At 41.6% G+C, this 13,654-nt stretch overlaps 1 long non-coding RNA gene across 1 annotated transcript in view; it reads left to right on the top strand.

Moving 5' to 3' along the window:
* Positions 1-589: 589 nt before the first annotated feature.
* The window catches only part of LOC117199848 (uncharacterized), a 30,887-nt gene continuing 17,822 nt past the window's right edge, over positions 590-13,654 (top strand). The window contains exons 1-2 of the long non-coding RNA XR_004481188.2: positions 590-5,922; positions 10,228-10,443. This is a non-coding gene — a long non-coding RNA (uncharacterized LOC117199848). The remainder of the gene's footprint in view (positions 5,923-10,227; positions 10,444-13,654) is intronic.

The raw sequence follows: 13,654 nt of genomic DNA, 5'->3' as shown, positions 1-13,654 counted from the left end.
AGAACAAAGAACACATCATAAGTGTCATTACACCGAATACCCATGTGCTAGGATTTATCATTTACCATGAGCTTCAGCATAACAGACCCTCCTTCACCCTTCTTAACTCCCCCTGTCCCAGGTCTCAGTACAGGTCTGTGATGTGTACAGCCTCGAAAAGCATCTAGGAAGTAGAATATTAATACCATTTTTTGTAACGTTCTACAGTTAGTAAAGTATATTTTTAAATACTTAACAATGAAAATGTATCAATAGTCCTCAATTTTGGTGAGTCCCTCTAGCAGTTAAGCAAGTCCCCCCAAACCCACAAGAGCCTCAAGGTAAAGTATGTAATTTAGAGGTAAAGGTGGCAACTCAGTAGCAGGAACAGGGATGTGATCTTTCAACTAGGTTATGTAGGCGTGAGTGAAACCTCCTTATCCCACACAAATGCTAAGCCAACAGAACAAAAGGGGAAAACAGGAAGTTAAAATACCACAAGAAATGTAAAACCCTAATTCCAAATTATCTTTGTTACTATCATTAGACTCATCATTTCTTTTTCTTTTTTAATATTTATTTATTTATTTATTTGGCTGCACCAGCTCTTACCTGCGGCACGGGGGATCTTTCAGTTGCGGCATGCGGGATCTAATTCCCTGACCATGGATGGAACCCAGGCCCCCTGCATTGGGAGCTTGAAGTCTTAACCACTGGACCACCAGGGAAGTCCCGAGTCATCATTTCTTAAGAGCTCTTACCTCCCATCCTTTTCACCCAGACATAATTGTGGCATCAAATATCTACAACCTACAAGATACCTGTGAGCAACCAGAAGAACTTCTAGGCCACCAACACTCCCCGAGGACAATTTTGGAACCTATTGGAGGTGAGGATTTAAGTAGTGTTTTCTGGTGGCACCAGGTAGACTGGTGCACATGGGAAAGTCTATGGCACTGGGTTAGTATTACCTTGAAGAGACAAGTCATTCCCCAGTGGTCGTCAAAATACATACCAAGATCAAAATAATAGCTCTCTTCGTGCATATAGCCGTTTGCACGTGGAATTTAAATGGCATCCATTCCTTTTCCATGAGTGATAGGACATAAATGTCTCCTACTGTGACTAACTGTCCCCGTTTGCCCGAAACTGTTCTGGTTTTAGCACTGGAAGTCTCACATCCCAAGAAATCCCTCAATTCCAGGCAAATTAGAGCAAATCATTGATCACAGGAAATAGGTGCCCATCTGAGGCCATAAGATATATTACAGCTGCCCATGAGGAATCGAAGATAGTTCTCCTGACATCATCTGTCAGGTCATCTTGTCTGTTTGTCTGGTGCTCACCTCCAAAAACTAATCTTCCCAAGCTTGTGACCTAGCAGGTTAAGAGAAGAAAACGAAGGCAAGTTCTAGGCCCCAACTTCACCGTGATGCCTGGGCCATACCGCACTTGCCACCCTGGGCCTCAGGACCATCAAGTGTAAGTAAGGAACTTACACATCATAGTTTTCAAACACCAGACAATAATTTGATTTTCATGGGTCATGAAATCAATTTATTGGATTACGAACAGCATTTTTTTTTCTTTTCTGGAACTATTATTTTTTTTAACTTTATCGAAGTAAAGTTGATTTACAAGTTGTGTTAATTTCTTCTGTACAGCAAAGTGACTCAGTTATACATATATACATTCTTTTTCATATTCTTTTCCATTATGACTTGTCACAGGATATTGAATATAGTTCCCTGTGCTATACCGTAGGACCTTGTTGTTTATCTATCCTATATGTAATAGTTTGCCTCTAGTAATCCCAAACTCCCATTCCTTCTCTCCCCCAGCCCCCACCCCCTTGGCAACCACAAGTCTGTCCTCTATGTCTGTGAGTCTGTTTTTGTTTCGTAGATACGTTGATTTGTATCGTATTTTAGATTCCACATAAAAGTGATACCATATGGTATTTATCTTTCTCTTTCTGACTTATTCACTTAGTATGATAATCTCTAGGTCCATCCATGTTGCTGCAAATGGCATTATTTCATTCTTTTTGATAGCTGCATAATATTCCATTGTATATATGTACTACATCTTCTTTATCCATTCATCTGTTAATGGACAGATTGTTTCCATATCTTGGCTATTATAAATACTGCTGCTATAAACCTAGGGATGCATGTATCTTTCTGAATTATACTTTTGTCTGGGTGTATGCCCAGGAGTGGGATTGCTGGATCATATGGCAACTTTATTTTTAGTCTTTTGAGGAACCTCCATACTGTTGTCCATAGTGGCTGCACCAATTTATTCCCACCAGCAGTGTAAGGGGGTTCCCTTTTCTCCACACCTTCTCCAGCATTTACTTGTAGACTTTTTAATGATGGCCATTCTGACCAGTGTGAGGTGGTACCTCACTGTAGTTTTGATTTGCATTTCTCTAATAATTAACGATGTTGAACATCTTTTGAACATCTTTTCATGTGCCTATTGGCCATCTATATGTCTTCTTTGGAGAAATGTCTATTTAGGTCTTCTGACCATTTTTCGATTGAGTTGTTTGTTTTTTTATTGTTGAGTTGTATGAACTGTTTGTATATTTTGTAAATCATTTGCAAATATTTTCTCCTATTCCATAGATTGTCTTTTCATTTTATGGTTTATGGCTTCCTTTGCTGTGCAAAAGCTTGTAAGTTTGATTAGGTCCCATTTGTTTATTTTTTGTTTTTATTTCTGTTGCCTTGGGAGACTGACCTAAGAAAACATCAGTACGAGTTATGTCAGAGAATGTTTTGCCTGTGATCTCTTCTAGGAGTTTTATGGTACGAACAGCACTTTTAATTTTTTTTAATAAAACAGAACAAAACAAGTATTGGATTGGCCAAAAAGTTCATTCGGGTTTTTCCATAACATGTTACAGAAAAACACGAACAAACTTTTTGGCCAACCCAATAGAAACTACTAGAGGACATTGCACATGGCAGGGAAGTGTTGTTTGTAAAGCATGTTTCAATTATATATGTCCTTGTCTACCAGATCTCAATGTCGAATTTATTGCTTGATGTGGGTTGCAGGCAAACATTTAAAGCCAACAGATTAGATCATCTCTAACTTTCCTGCTGACTCCAGAATTTTGCAGTCCTACAGAAGTCATTTTTTTTTAATGTGTATACATATTTTATTGGATCTCATTTTCCTTTTTTTTCACAATTCATTTTTTTAATATTATTTTACAACCTACTTTTAAAAAATATTTATTTATTTATTTTTATTTTTGGCTGCGTTGGGTCTTCGTTGCTGCTCGTGGGCTTTCTCTAGTTGTGGCGAGCGGGGGCTACTCTTCGTTGTGGTGCATGGGCTTCTCATTGCGGCAGCTCCTCTTGTTGCAGAGCACGGGCTCTAGGCAGGCTTCAGTAGTTGTGGCGCATGGGCTCAGTAGTTGTGGCTCGCGGGCTTAGTTGCTCTGCGGCATGTGGAATCTTCCCGGACCAGGGCTTGAACCCATGTCCCCTGCATTGGCAGGCGGATCCTTAACCACTGCGCCACCAGAGAAGCCCCAGAAGTCAGTTTTGTAAGTGGTTTTTCTCTTTTATTATTGTAAAAGATCCTAGAATAAAAGTTATTGTTGCCCTATTCATAGCACCCAGCACGGGGCCTTACAGTTAGTTCACTCCCAATAAATGTTTCTTATATTCCAGCACATTCAACAAGAACACACTCCAACATGAACTTTGGTGCTTTCTTTCATCTCCAACAGAAGCGGAAGTCCCAGAGCTGGGTGATTGTACCAACCAGCAGGAAAATAACCTCTTGAATATCATTGCCTTTCAGCTTGAGAGAATTCAGAGAGCTCCATAAATGCCACAACCATGCTGGCAGCAGCCTCTGCAGATGCAGACTTTGACACTGAGATACACTCCTGGTTTCAGGAACAATCTGGTTCAATTTCTGGAGGGATGAACACTCTAGCAAGGGAAGGGGGGTGGGGGAAATGGGGAACAGATACATTCTAGAATCAAAAACAGGTATGCACTAACTACACATCAGCAATCACTTCTAGGAGCATGAAACGTGACAGGTACCTGCAAACTGCTAAGGAAAAGAACAAGTATAATTTTATGGATTGTCACTTTGCAATAGCAGGATATAGAAAGCATAAAAGTTAGCAATTTTTACATCAGAAATCACAATTAGGGAACCATTTTGTTTTCTAGTCCCCCCCTACAAAAAAAAAAATGCTGTGCCAGAATTTTTACATAATTAGGGCTTCAAGTAAAAATTTCGGCCTCCTGAAAAAAAAATGTCATTTCCTTTTTTTTTTTTTTTTTGCGGTACACGGGCCTCTCACTGCTGTGGCCTCTCCCGTTGCGGAGCACAGGCTCCGGACGCGCAGGCTCCGGACGCGCAGGCTCAGCGGCCATGGCTTACGGACCCAGCCGCTCTGCGGCATGTGGGATCTTCCCGGACTGGGGCACGAACCCGTGTCCCCTGCATCGGCAGGCGGACTCTCAACCACTGCACCACCGGGGAAGCCCTGTCATTTCCTTTTAAATCACATTTTTTTCCTCAGTTAATTCTGATGTTAGATGAAAAGATGGAAATAGAGAAGGTCCAGTCTTTAAAAAATTAGGAAGTGATATTTCTTTTCTAAAAAGCAAGAATGGATCAGAAATTAAAACTTAACATATTACTCTGAAGTCTAAATATAGGCTACATCAGGAGCACGGCTGGTCATGGGATAGACTCCTCAAATGAGGCGCCTGAGACCCTGGGGCCACGCCCCACACAGGTGAGGGCAGTCCATCTGAGTAAGAGCAATAAAGTAATAAGGAGAGTGCTGACCGAGGTTGGGGGTCGTCCATGCAGGTAGGGAGGGATGCGCAGTATAGACACAGGTAAGATGCACTGGCTCAGGGTGGCAGGCAGGTGGGCTGAGCTAGTCAGGACTTGTGGTCCTGTCCACAACAAGGCATATGGACAGGACACACATGCCCAGGGTCCCAGGAAAGGCAGCCAGATCTCAGGACGTTTAGAATTGCCACAACTGAGAACTGGCCACTCTTCTTTCTACTGTCTGTCCTTTTGATTATATTCCTCAAATCTAGGCATAAATTAAACAACTTCAAAATTAATCCAACAAATCTACAAAACTGGCACCGAAGTTCCTCATGGTCTGTGATGACACTAGACTCCAAATTCCCAAGAACCAGCTCATCTCTCCCAGCAGCCCACACCTCCAGCCCAAGCAGAATGGTGTCCTTGAGTCACTTATCCAATGGGCCGTGGCTGAAGAGAGAACGGAACCTGTGGGACTGGCGTGGCTCCTTGGCCAGTGGGGCTCAGGACAGGCAAGTTCCCCAAACCTGAGAGACTCCTGCTGCTTCAGGAAATTCGATCCCAGAGGAACAAAGAGACAAATAGCAGCACAGATTCTGGCCCAGGGGAACAATACAGGTAGCCAGTGAAAAAACCAGGGCACAAGAGGGAGGCTTAATTACAGGAAAAAGACAGCAGTAGCGCAGTGTGGGGCGTACAGTGAGGGGAGGACTGGGGACACGGTTGAACAATCGCCTCTTGCAGAGACACAGCCCCAGAGCCCTGCGCGGGGTAGCCAATCAATAAAGATTGGCTGGCTGTTTAATTAACTCAGGAGCTTATTTAGCTAAACCAGGTCTGCCTGTGCCTTCAAGGAAATGGCCCTCCCGCATTAGGATCACGTGGGAGCCTGTTTAAAATGCAGATACCAGGCTCCAGAAGAGCCAGAAGGAATCCTGAGCTCTAGGGTTGGGCCCAGGAATCACCCTTTGGGCTGCACTGCTGTGGATGTGGGCCATCTTGATCTACTTCAGAAACTGTTGCATCCTGGATCCTGTTTGCAGGGAACATCCGGTTAAAATGAATTCTTCTCCAGTTGAACAAAATAGAGGCACTGACAGTCTTCATATACAGGTATCTGGTGTGGTTTGTCCGCTGTTCACTGAGATGTGGTCTATGGGTGGAGGTTCTCTCGCTCCCTGCCTGTACCCTGGACGGGTTTTCCCAGACTCTGTCTTACACACGGGCCCCAGCTGCAGGGCTAGCACTCCCAGTTTCTGCCGTAATCCCAACGGCAGGATCTCAGCCCCACCTTCTACCCGTGGTGATTGATAATTAGGTCATCCTTTCCAGACCTGACATCCTGGGCCCAACCAGCCCAGCTCCTACTTGTTCCCTGAAGATGCCCGGAGCCAGAGTGCCAGAAGTGAGCCCTGTGGGTCCACCGATCTCTTAAGTCCCAGCATCTTACACACCTTGCCATATCGACCCAGACCACAGAAATGGCTATTGCCTTCATTTCCCTTACTAGTCTCTTTTCCTCAATCAGACCAATATTTATTGAGTACTTGCTGTATACCAGGCACTGAGTAACCAAAGTGAGAAAGTCCTTGGACTCCCAAGACTTCAGTTCTCCAAATGAGTATTGGTTGTTGTTGTTTTTTTCAATTTTCTGTTTTCATTTTGATAATCTTTTTTTAATTGATATTCTGCCATATAGAGTTTATATTCATAAATATATTCTCATCCAGTGAACGCCAAATGATACCATGTTATGATGAACAATGAAGGACCCAAAATAATTTGAATAATCTAAGTAGTTAGAATGCCAAGTGTTTTGGCGTCCAAACTGAAAGAAAGCTTGTAGTAGTGAGAACCACATTCTCATTCTGTTCATAGAGTCTATTTTGCACCTACGAGCTTGTAAAAGTTCATTTATTGTGAATGTAGCTGTAAATGAACAATGAAGAACTTTTCTGTTCCTCACTGTGGCAATAATGCAATTAGACATTCACTTAATGCAGATTTCCAGGATGTGGCAGTGCTAACCTTACCTATGAATGAATGAGATGATTCCACAGAGTTATCAAGTGGCATTTCATTAAAATTGGCATTTCAGGAATGCTCAAAGGGTAGAATTTTAATTAACTATGAGGTCTAATTATCCTGCACTAGCAAATAAGGCCTGGTTAACTGGCATTCTCTGCTTCCTTGAACCCAAAGGCCAAAATAAATACAGAACTGGACCTCAGACCACATGTTCCTACTGTTAAACCCAGCACAACCAGTTAGTTTCAGAACAATAGCAGCATCTGTTATGTTAAACGACCATGGCTTACTTGAATAATATTGGTTTTGCAGATGTGTTTGTGCTTCACTCATACATGGGCTCTTTTTTTGTGATAATAGCTAGTACTTATGGAGAGCTTACTGCAGGCCAGGCACTGTGCTGAGCACTTTACATGGGTTAGCTCATTCAAGCCTCACAACAACTCTGAGATGGGTCCTATTACCCACATTTTACCAATAAGTCAACTGAGGCACAGAGAGATTGACTTGCCTAAGGTTACCGCCAAGGAAATGGGGGCTCTTGGATTTGAATCCAAGTGGGTCTGGCTCCAGAGCCTGTGTTCTTAACCACAGCAGTGTACTGTTTTACAGTTATATCATAGAGGGACTAGCATGGCATGGAACATACAGTTGACCCTTGAACAATGTTGGGGTTAGGGGCGCCAACCCCCTGCAGAGTCGAAAATCCACTTATAACTTTATAGTCAGCCCTCTGTGGATTCAACCAACCTCTGATCATGTACTGAATAATAATACTGAGGTGGGTATTTATTGAAAAATATCTGCATAGTGGGCCAGCACAGTTCAAACCCATGTTGTTCAAGGATCACCCATATATATTACATACATAAATAGAAATATGGAATTATGTAAACACTATGTGCAAAAGTTTACATAGCTTCGTATTTTTACATACTTAGTAGTTACAATAAAAACCATTTAATCCAATACTCAACTTCTGAGAATTTCTTTTTTTATTGAGGAATAATTGACATATAACATTATATCACTTTCAGGTGTACAACATAATGATTCGTTATTTGTATATATTGCAAAATGATCACCACAGTAAGTCTAGTTAACATAGAATTTCCTTCTTGATTGGCAAACAAACAAACAAACAAAAAGGTCTGTAGTCTATCCAAGTGAAAGAAATCCTGGTCTAGTGGTTTCTGCTCAGGATAACTGGCACCCAGCCTAAATCTCAGTGGTGACTTTGCATGAGGGAGGGGCTCTGATACCCAGCTTAGCTCTGCAAGTCCCCCTGTTCCCCACATGTCCCTCTCCTCACACTCCGGCCCCCAGTCCTCCCCAGGGAGGTCCTGCTGTGCACAGACCCCTGAACTCATCTACTTCACCAAGGTCCCTAACATTCCCAGTGCCTCGACTCCTGTGAAGGATTCTGCTCTTAGGTCAGATCTCCTGGTGTAGATGGAAGCCGGAGTCACAGCTGACTTGGCAGTCTTTGAACCCAATGTGTTGCTCAGCCCAGCCCTGCCCCAACCACTTCTGCAGTGCCGGTGAGTCCCCCCACTGTCCCCCACAGCTGACCCCTGACTGGGGGTTGTCTAGCAGGATCAGCTTCCTCACCCTCTTTCTCTCCTTCCTGCCACGTTCTCAATGCTGCAGTCCAGGTGCTTCTCCTCTGGCTCAGTCAAAGCCTCAACCGCATCTGCTATTGCACCCCCGAAGTCTCCAGTTCACCAGGCCACTCTTACAAAAGTGAATTATGCCATTAGACCTGACTTTTAAGGGAGTCAGGAAGAGGCAAGCGATAAAAGCTTCTGTTCTGCCAAAGGGCCCATGAATTACCATCCTCTCTCTTTGCAATACAGAAGATATGGAGCATAATTACAAGTTAATGAAACTGATTTTTGCATGCGACCTGGGAATTATGAAATTACAGAGATGAAAGTGTCCTCAAAGTTAGATCATTCGGTTACAAGTTACACACTTGTTTACAAATGCAAGCACTTTTACTAGCAGCCATCATTTCAAACTTAAACGTTGGTGATCTTCATGCACTTGGGTAGAGTCCTATTCACTGTCCAGTCCCCAACTTCCTGAGTGACGAGAGGTGGGCACAGTAACAGCCAAGTGCCATCCTGGTCCCTGGGGCACAGCTGTGGGACTGAGCTCTTGAAGTCAGCAGTCCTTGTGATGGTCCAGTGGTCCGCCTTCCTGATGGTGACACAAAAGGCAGGCCAGTTTGGAAGTGTGTTCCAGAGCCATTCCTGCAGCCTGGAGCCTGCTGCTCTAGCCTTTCATTGATTTTTATGTTCCTAATTCCGTGCATCAAATTCCTTTTCTGCTTCAAATATGCAGAGTGGTTCTTGTTTCCTGACAAGAGCTCTGCCTGATACACTTGCATTGATTCATGTAACAACCCTGTGAGGAAAGTACTATTATCCCCTGCTTACAACCTGAGGAAACTGAGGCATAAGGAGGTTCATTAGCTTAGAAAGTGGCAGAGCTGGGTTTCTCACTCAACCTAGCTCCACATACCATACTCTGAAGGCTACACTGCTTCCTCCATATGCTACTTTAAGTAGTGGGAATTAATGGTGCCTCACTGGACTTGAATTGATTTCCTGACCTGATGTCATTTTCACTCATGATCCAAACTCCCAGAAGAGTCTGATTGGCCCTCTTGGGTCTCAGATCCTGCCTCCCTACCACCCTTGATTGACAGTGGGCAGTGGAGGAGGGTAGATCCCCCCAAAAGCGAGTTTGGTGGTGAGACAGATCACCTGCAAGTGATAAATGAGCAGCAGGACCAGTCATGCTGGTATAAACTATAACCATGGTGGCAGCCTTGGAAGCTCCAAAGGGGAATCCCTCCTTAATGGGATTTCATGCTCAGAGTTGTGCCCAGCCTTGCTGTGCCAGAAACTCAATTCGTTTGCTTGGAAATGCCAATAAGAAGTCCTCCATGACTTGCTGTCTTAAATGTCTTAGCTATGTGTGACCTTGAGCCTGGGCACTTCCCTTCTCCGTATTGGGCATTAAAAGGAAACAAGAAAATATATTTCCTCTTTTCATATCAGGATTTCAAAAACAATTTATTTTGCCACCTCTTTTTAATTTTTAAATAAAATATACTGATGTAATATGAATATTAAAAAGATGTTTGAGGAAAACCCATCACTTTACCAAATTGCTCTACCAAAGCTACTTTATCAAATTATTCCTCCTTTTATTTTTGCAAAGTTAAAATCATATTGTATATGTGATCTGTTCGCTCTCTTCACTTATCATTATGGCAGGCATTTTCCCGTTTCAAGTTTCATAATCATAATTTTTGCAAAAGCGTATGTCATCATATTGTTGGCCCTAACTTAGTAATTCATTTTCCTTTTGTTAATTCAGGTTGCAAGAGCCCCTGTTAGCACAAAGTCAAAGAAGCTTCCATTTTCTATTAAGAATGGAATTGGGAATTCTATTTGGAGGACACTTACTATAAAAGCTCTACATGACTCCCCGAGAGTGAGGCCAACTCAGCTGGAATAAGCACCCACTGCAGAGGGCCTAGGGGCTTGTGGAAAATTCCAGAAGCTGGAGCTCCATCCTAGAACTGGGACTAAGGTAAGAGGAGAGAGGTGCCCACCTCACGTGCAAAAACAAAACAAAACAACAACCAAAAAGCACAAAAACCTCTACATGACAAATTTGACCCATAATGAGTTATGATTAATATTGCTTATCCTTCGCCTTTTAGTTACTAGCATTTAAACCTTTTACATGAACAAAAATTTTTTTCTTTTTTTTTTTTTGGCCACACTGCATGGCTTGCAGGATCTTAGTTCCCCAACCAGGGATTGAACCCCGGCCTGTGTCAGTGAAAGCAGCAAGTCCTAACCACTGGACTACCAGGGAACTCCCTTTTTTCTTTCAAAATAACTTTAATCATTACTTTTTTGTTATTGTTTTTTTTTCATTGAAAAAGGAATAATGCTTGTGTTTTTTTAAAAAAAATTGAAACACAGCATATTATCTCAGATCCCCAAACACATATCCTTCATCAAAAGCAGACATTTCTGATATTTCCTTCCACGTCCTTCCAGAATTTTCCTTTGTATATACATCCATATTGATATGTGCATGTCCCTTTTTCTTGTTTACACGAATGAGGACACACACTATATTGTGCTTGCCGCTTTTACTTGATTTCAGACGGCAGATTGATCCATCTTGGCATATATAATCTACTTCATGATTTTTTTAAGAGGTAAATCATTTTCCACTATATGAAAGTGGTATAATATATTTAACCATTTCCCCATTGAGAGACATTTTCACAGTTTCTAGATTTTTGTTTTTGTGCTGTATGACAAGTAATGTTGTCACCATAACATTTTTTTGATAGATTCAGGGTAATCAGAAGTCTTAGATTTCCTGGGCAATCTTATTTTAATATAAAAAAATTATTTTAATAAATAATTTATATAGATTCCCAAAAGGCATTTGATAAAACTTAACATTTTATGTCCAATTTTTAAAATTCTCAGTAAAGAAAATAAAGTGTCAAAATTTTCTTATTTACTAAGGAAATAATAGAAGTTTTCCCATTAGAGGCAGGAAAAAGACAAAGACACCCACTCTCCCCATTATGGTTTAGTATTGCTCTAGAATTAGTAGTCATTGAAAAAGAAAGAAATAGGGAAATAGGGCTACCCTGGTGGTACAGTGGTTGGGAGTCCACCTGCCAATGCAGGGGACACGGGTTCGTGCCCCGGTCTGGGAAGATCCCACATGCCATGAAGCGGCTAGGCCCATGAGCCATGGCCGCTGAGCCTGCGTGTCCGGAGTCTGTGCTCTGCAACGGGAGAGGCCACAACAGTGAGAGGCCCGCGTACCACAAAAAAAAACAAAACCAAAAAAACTGTAAATAAGGAGGTAAAATTATCCTTATGTGGGATGATGAACTATATAACTGGAAAAACACAGAAACAGAAAATCAACAGAAAAACTATTACAGACAAAAGAGCATTCAGTAAGGTGACTCTCATATGCCCTCGGTGACTGGTAAACTGGCACAACCCCCAGAGGCGAGGGGGCGGCAGTTTGGACCATTTCTAGTAGATACATTTATTTTCATGAAATCCTTGATCTATAAATAGATGGATGAGCTTTGTTCTGTAAAGAAAAGCCTATTGATTGACAGGAGGGGGAAAGAAACAACACTGTAGTTTTTTTAGTGTTTTTGTTGTCACTGTTGTGCTTGCTCTTGTGTTTTTTTTTTTAAGTGTATAATTCAGGAGTTTTTATTCACAAGGTTGTGCAGACATCACTATCTAATTCCAGCATATTTCTTTTTTTTTTTTTATATAGCAGGTTCTTATTAGTCATTGATTTTATACACATCAGTGTATACATGTCAATCTAATCTCCCAATTCATCACACCACCACCACCACCACCCCCACTGCTTCCCCTGCTTGGTGTCCATACGTTTGTTCTCTACATCTGTGTCTCAATTTCTGCCCTGCAAACTGGTTCATCTGTACCATTTTTCTAGGATCCACATATATGCGTTAATATACGATATTTGTTTTTCTCTTTCTGACTTACTTCACTCTGTATGACAGTCTCTAGATCCATCCATGTCTCTACAAATGACCCAATTTCATTCCTTTTTATGGCTGAGTAATACTCCATTGTATGTAGGTACCACATCTTCTTTATCCATTTGTCTGTCAATGGGCATTTAGGTTGCTTCCATGTGCTGGCTATTGTAAATAGAGCTGCAGTGAACATTGGGGTGCATGTGTCTTTTTGAATTATGGTTTTCTCTGGGTATATGCCCAGTAGTGGGATTGCTGGGTCATATGGTAATTCAATTTTCATTTTTTCAGGAACATCCATACTATTTTCCATAGTGGCTGTATCAATTTACATTCCCACCAACAGTGCAAGAGGGTTCCCTTTTATCCACACCCTCTCCAGCATTTATTGTTTGTAGATTTTCTGATGATGCCCACTCTAACTGGTGAGAGGTAATACCTCATTGTAGTTTTGATTTGCATTTCTCTAATAATTAGTGATATTGAGCAGCTTTTCATGTGCTTCTTGCCCATCTGTTTATCTTCTTTGGAGAAAAGTCTGTTTAGGTCTTCTGCCCATTTCTGGATTGGGTTGTTTGTTTTTTTAATATTGAGCTGCATGAGCTGTATATATTTTGCAGATTAATCCTTTGTCCGTTGATTCATTTGCAAATATTTTCTCCCATTCTGAGGGCTTTCTTTTCATCTTGTTAATGGTTTCCTTTGCTGTGCAAAAGCTTTGAAGTTTCATTAGGTCCCATTTGTTTATTTTTGTTTTTATTTCCATTACTCTAGGAGGTGGATCAAAAAAGATCTTGCTGTGATTTATGTCAAAGAGTGTTCCTCCTACGTTTTCCTCTAAGAGTTTTATGGTGTCTGGTCTTACATTTAGGTCTCTAATCCATTTCCAGTTTCTTTTTTTGTATGATGTTAGGGAGTGTTCTAATTTCATTCTTCTACATGTAGCTGTCCAGTTTTCCCAGCACCATTTATTGAAGAGACTGTCTTTTCTCCATTGTATATCCTTGCCTCCTTTGTCATAGATTAGTTGACCATAGGTTCGTGGGTTTATCTCTGGGCTTTCTATCTTGTTCTATTGATCTATATTTCTGTTTTTGTGCCAGTACCATATTGTCTTGATTACTGTAGCTTTGTACTATAGTCTAAAGTCAGGGAATCTGATTCCTCCAGCTCCGTTTTTTTTCCCTCAAGACTGCTTTGGATATTAGGGGTCTTTTGTGTCTCCATACAAAT

The sequence above is a fragment of the Orcinus orca genome, chromosome 9, assembly GCF_937001465.1.
Source record: "Orcinus orca chromosome 9, mOrcOrc1.1, whole genome shotgun sequence".
NCBI classification, from domain to species: Eukaryota; Metazoa; Chordata; class Mammalia; order Artiodactyla; family Delphinidae; genus Orcinus; species Orcinus orca.
This window is presented reverse-complemented; position numbering and strand designations above follow the sequence as displayed.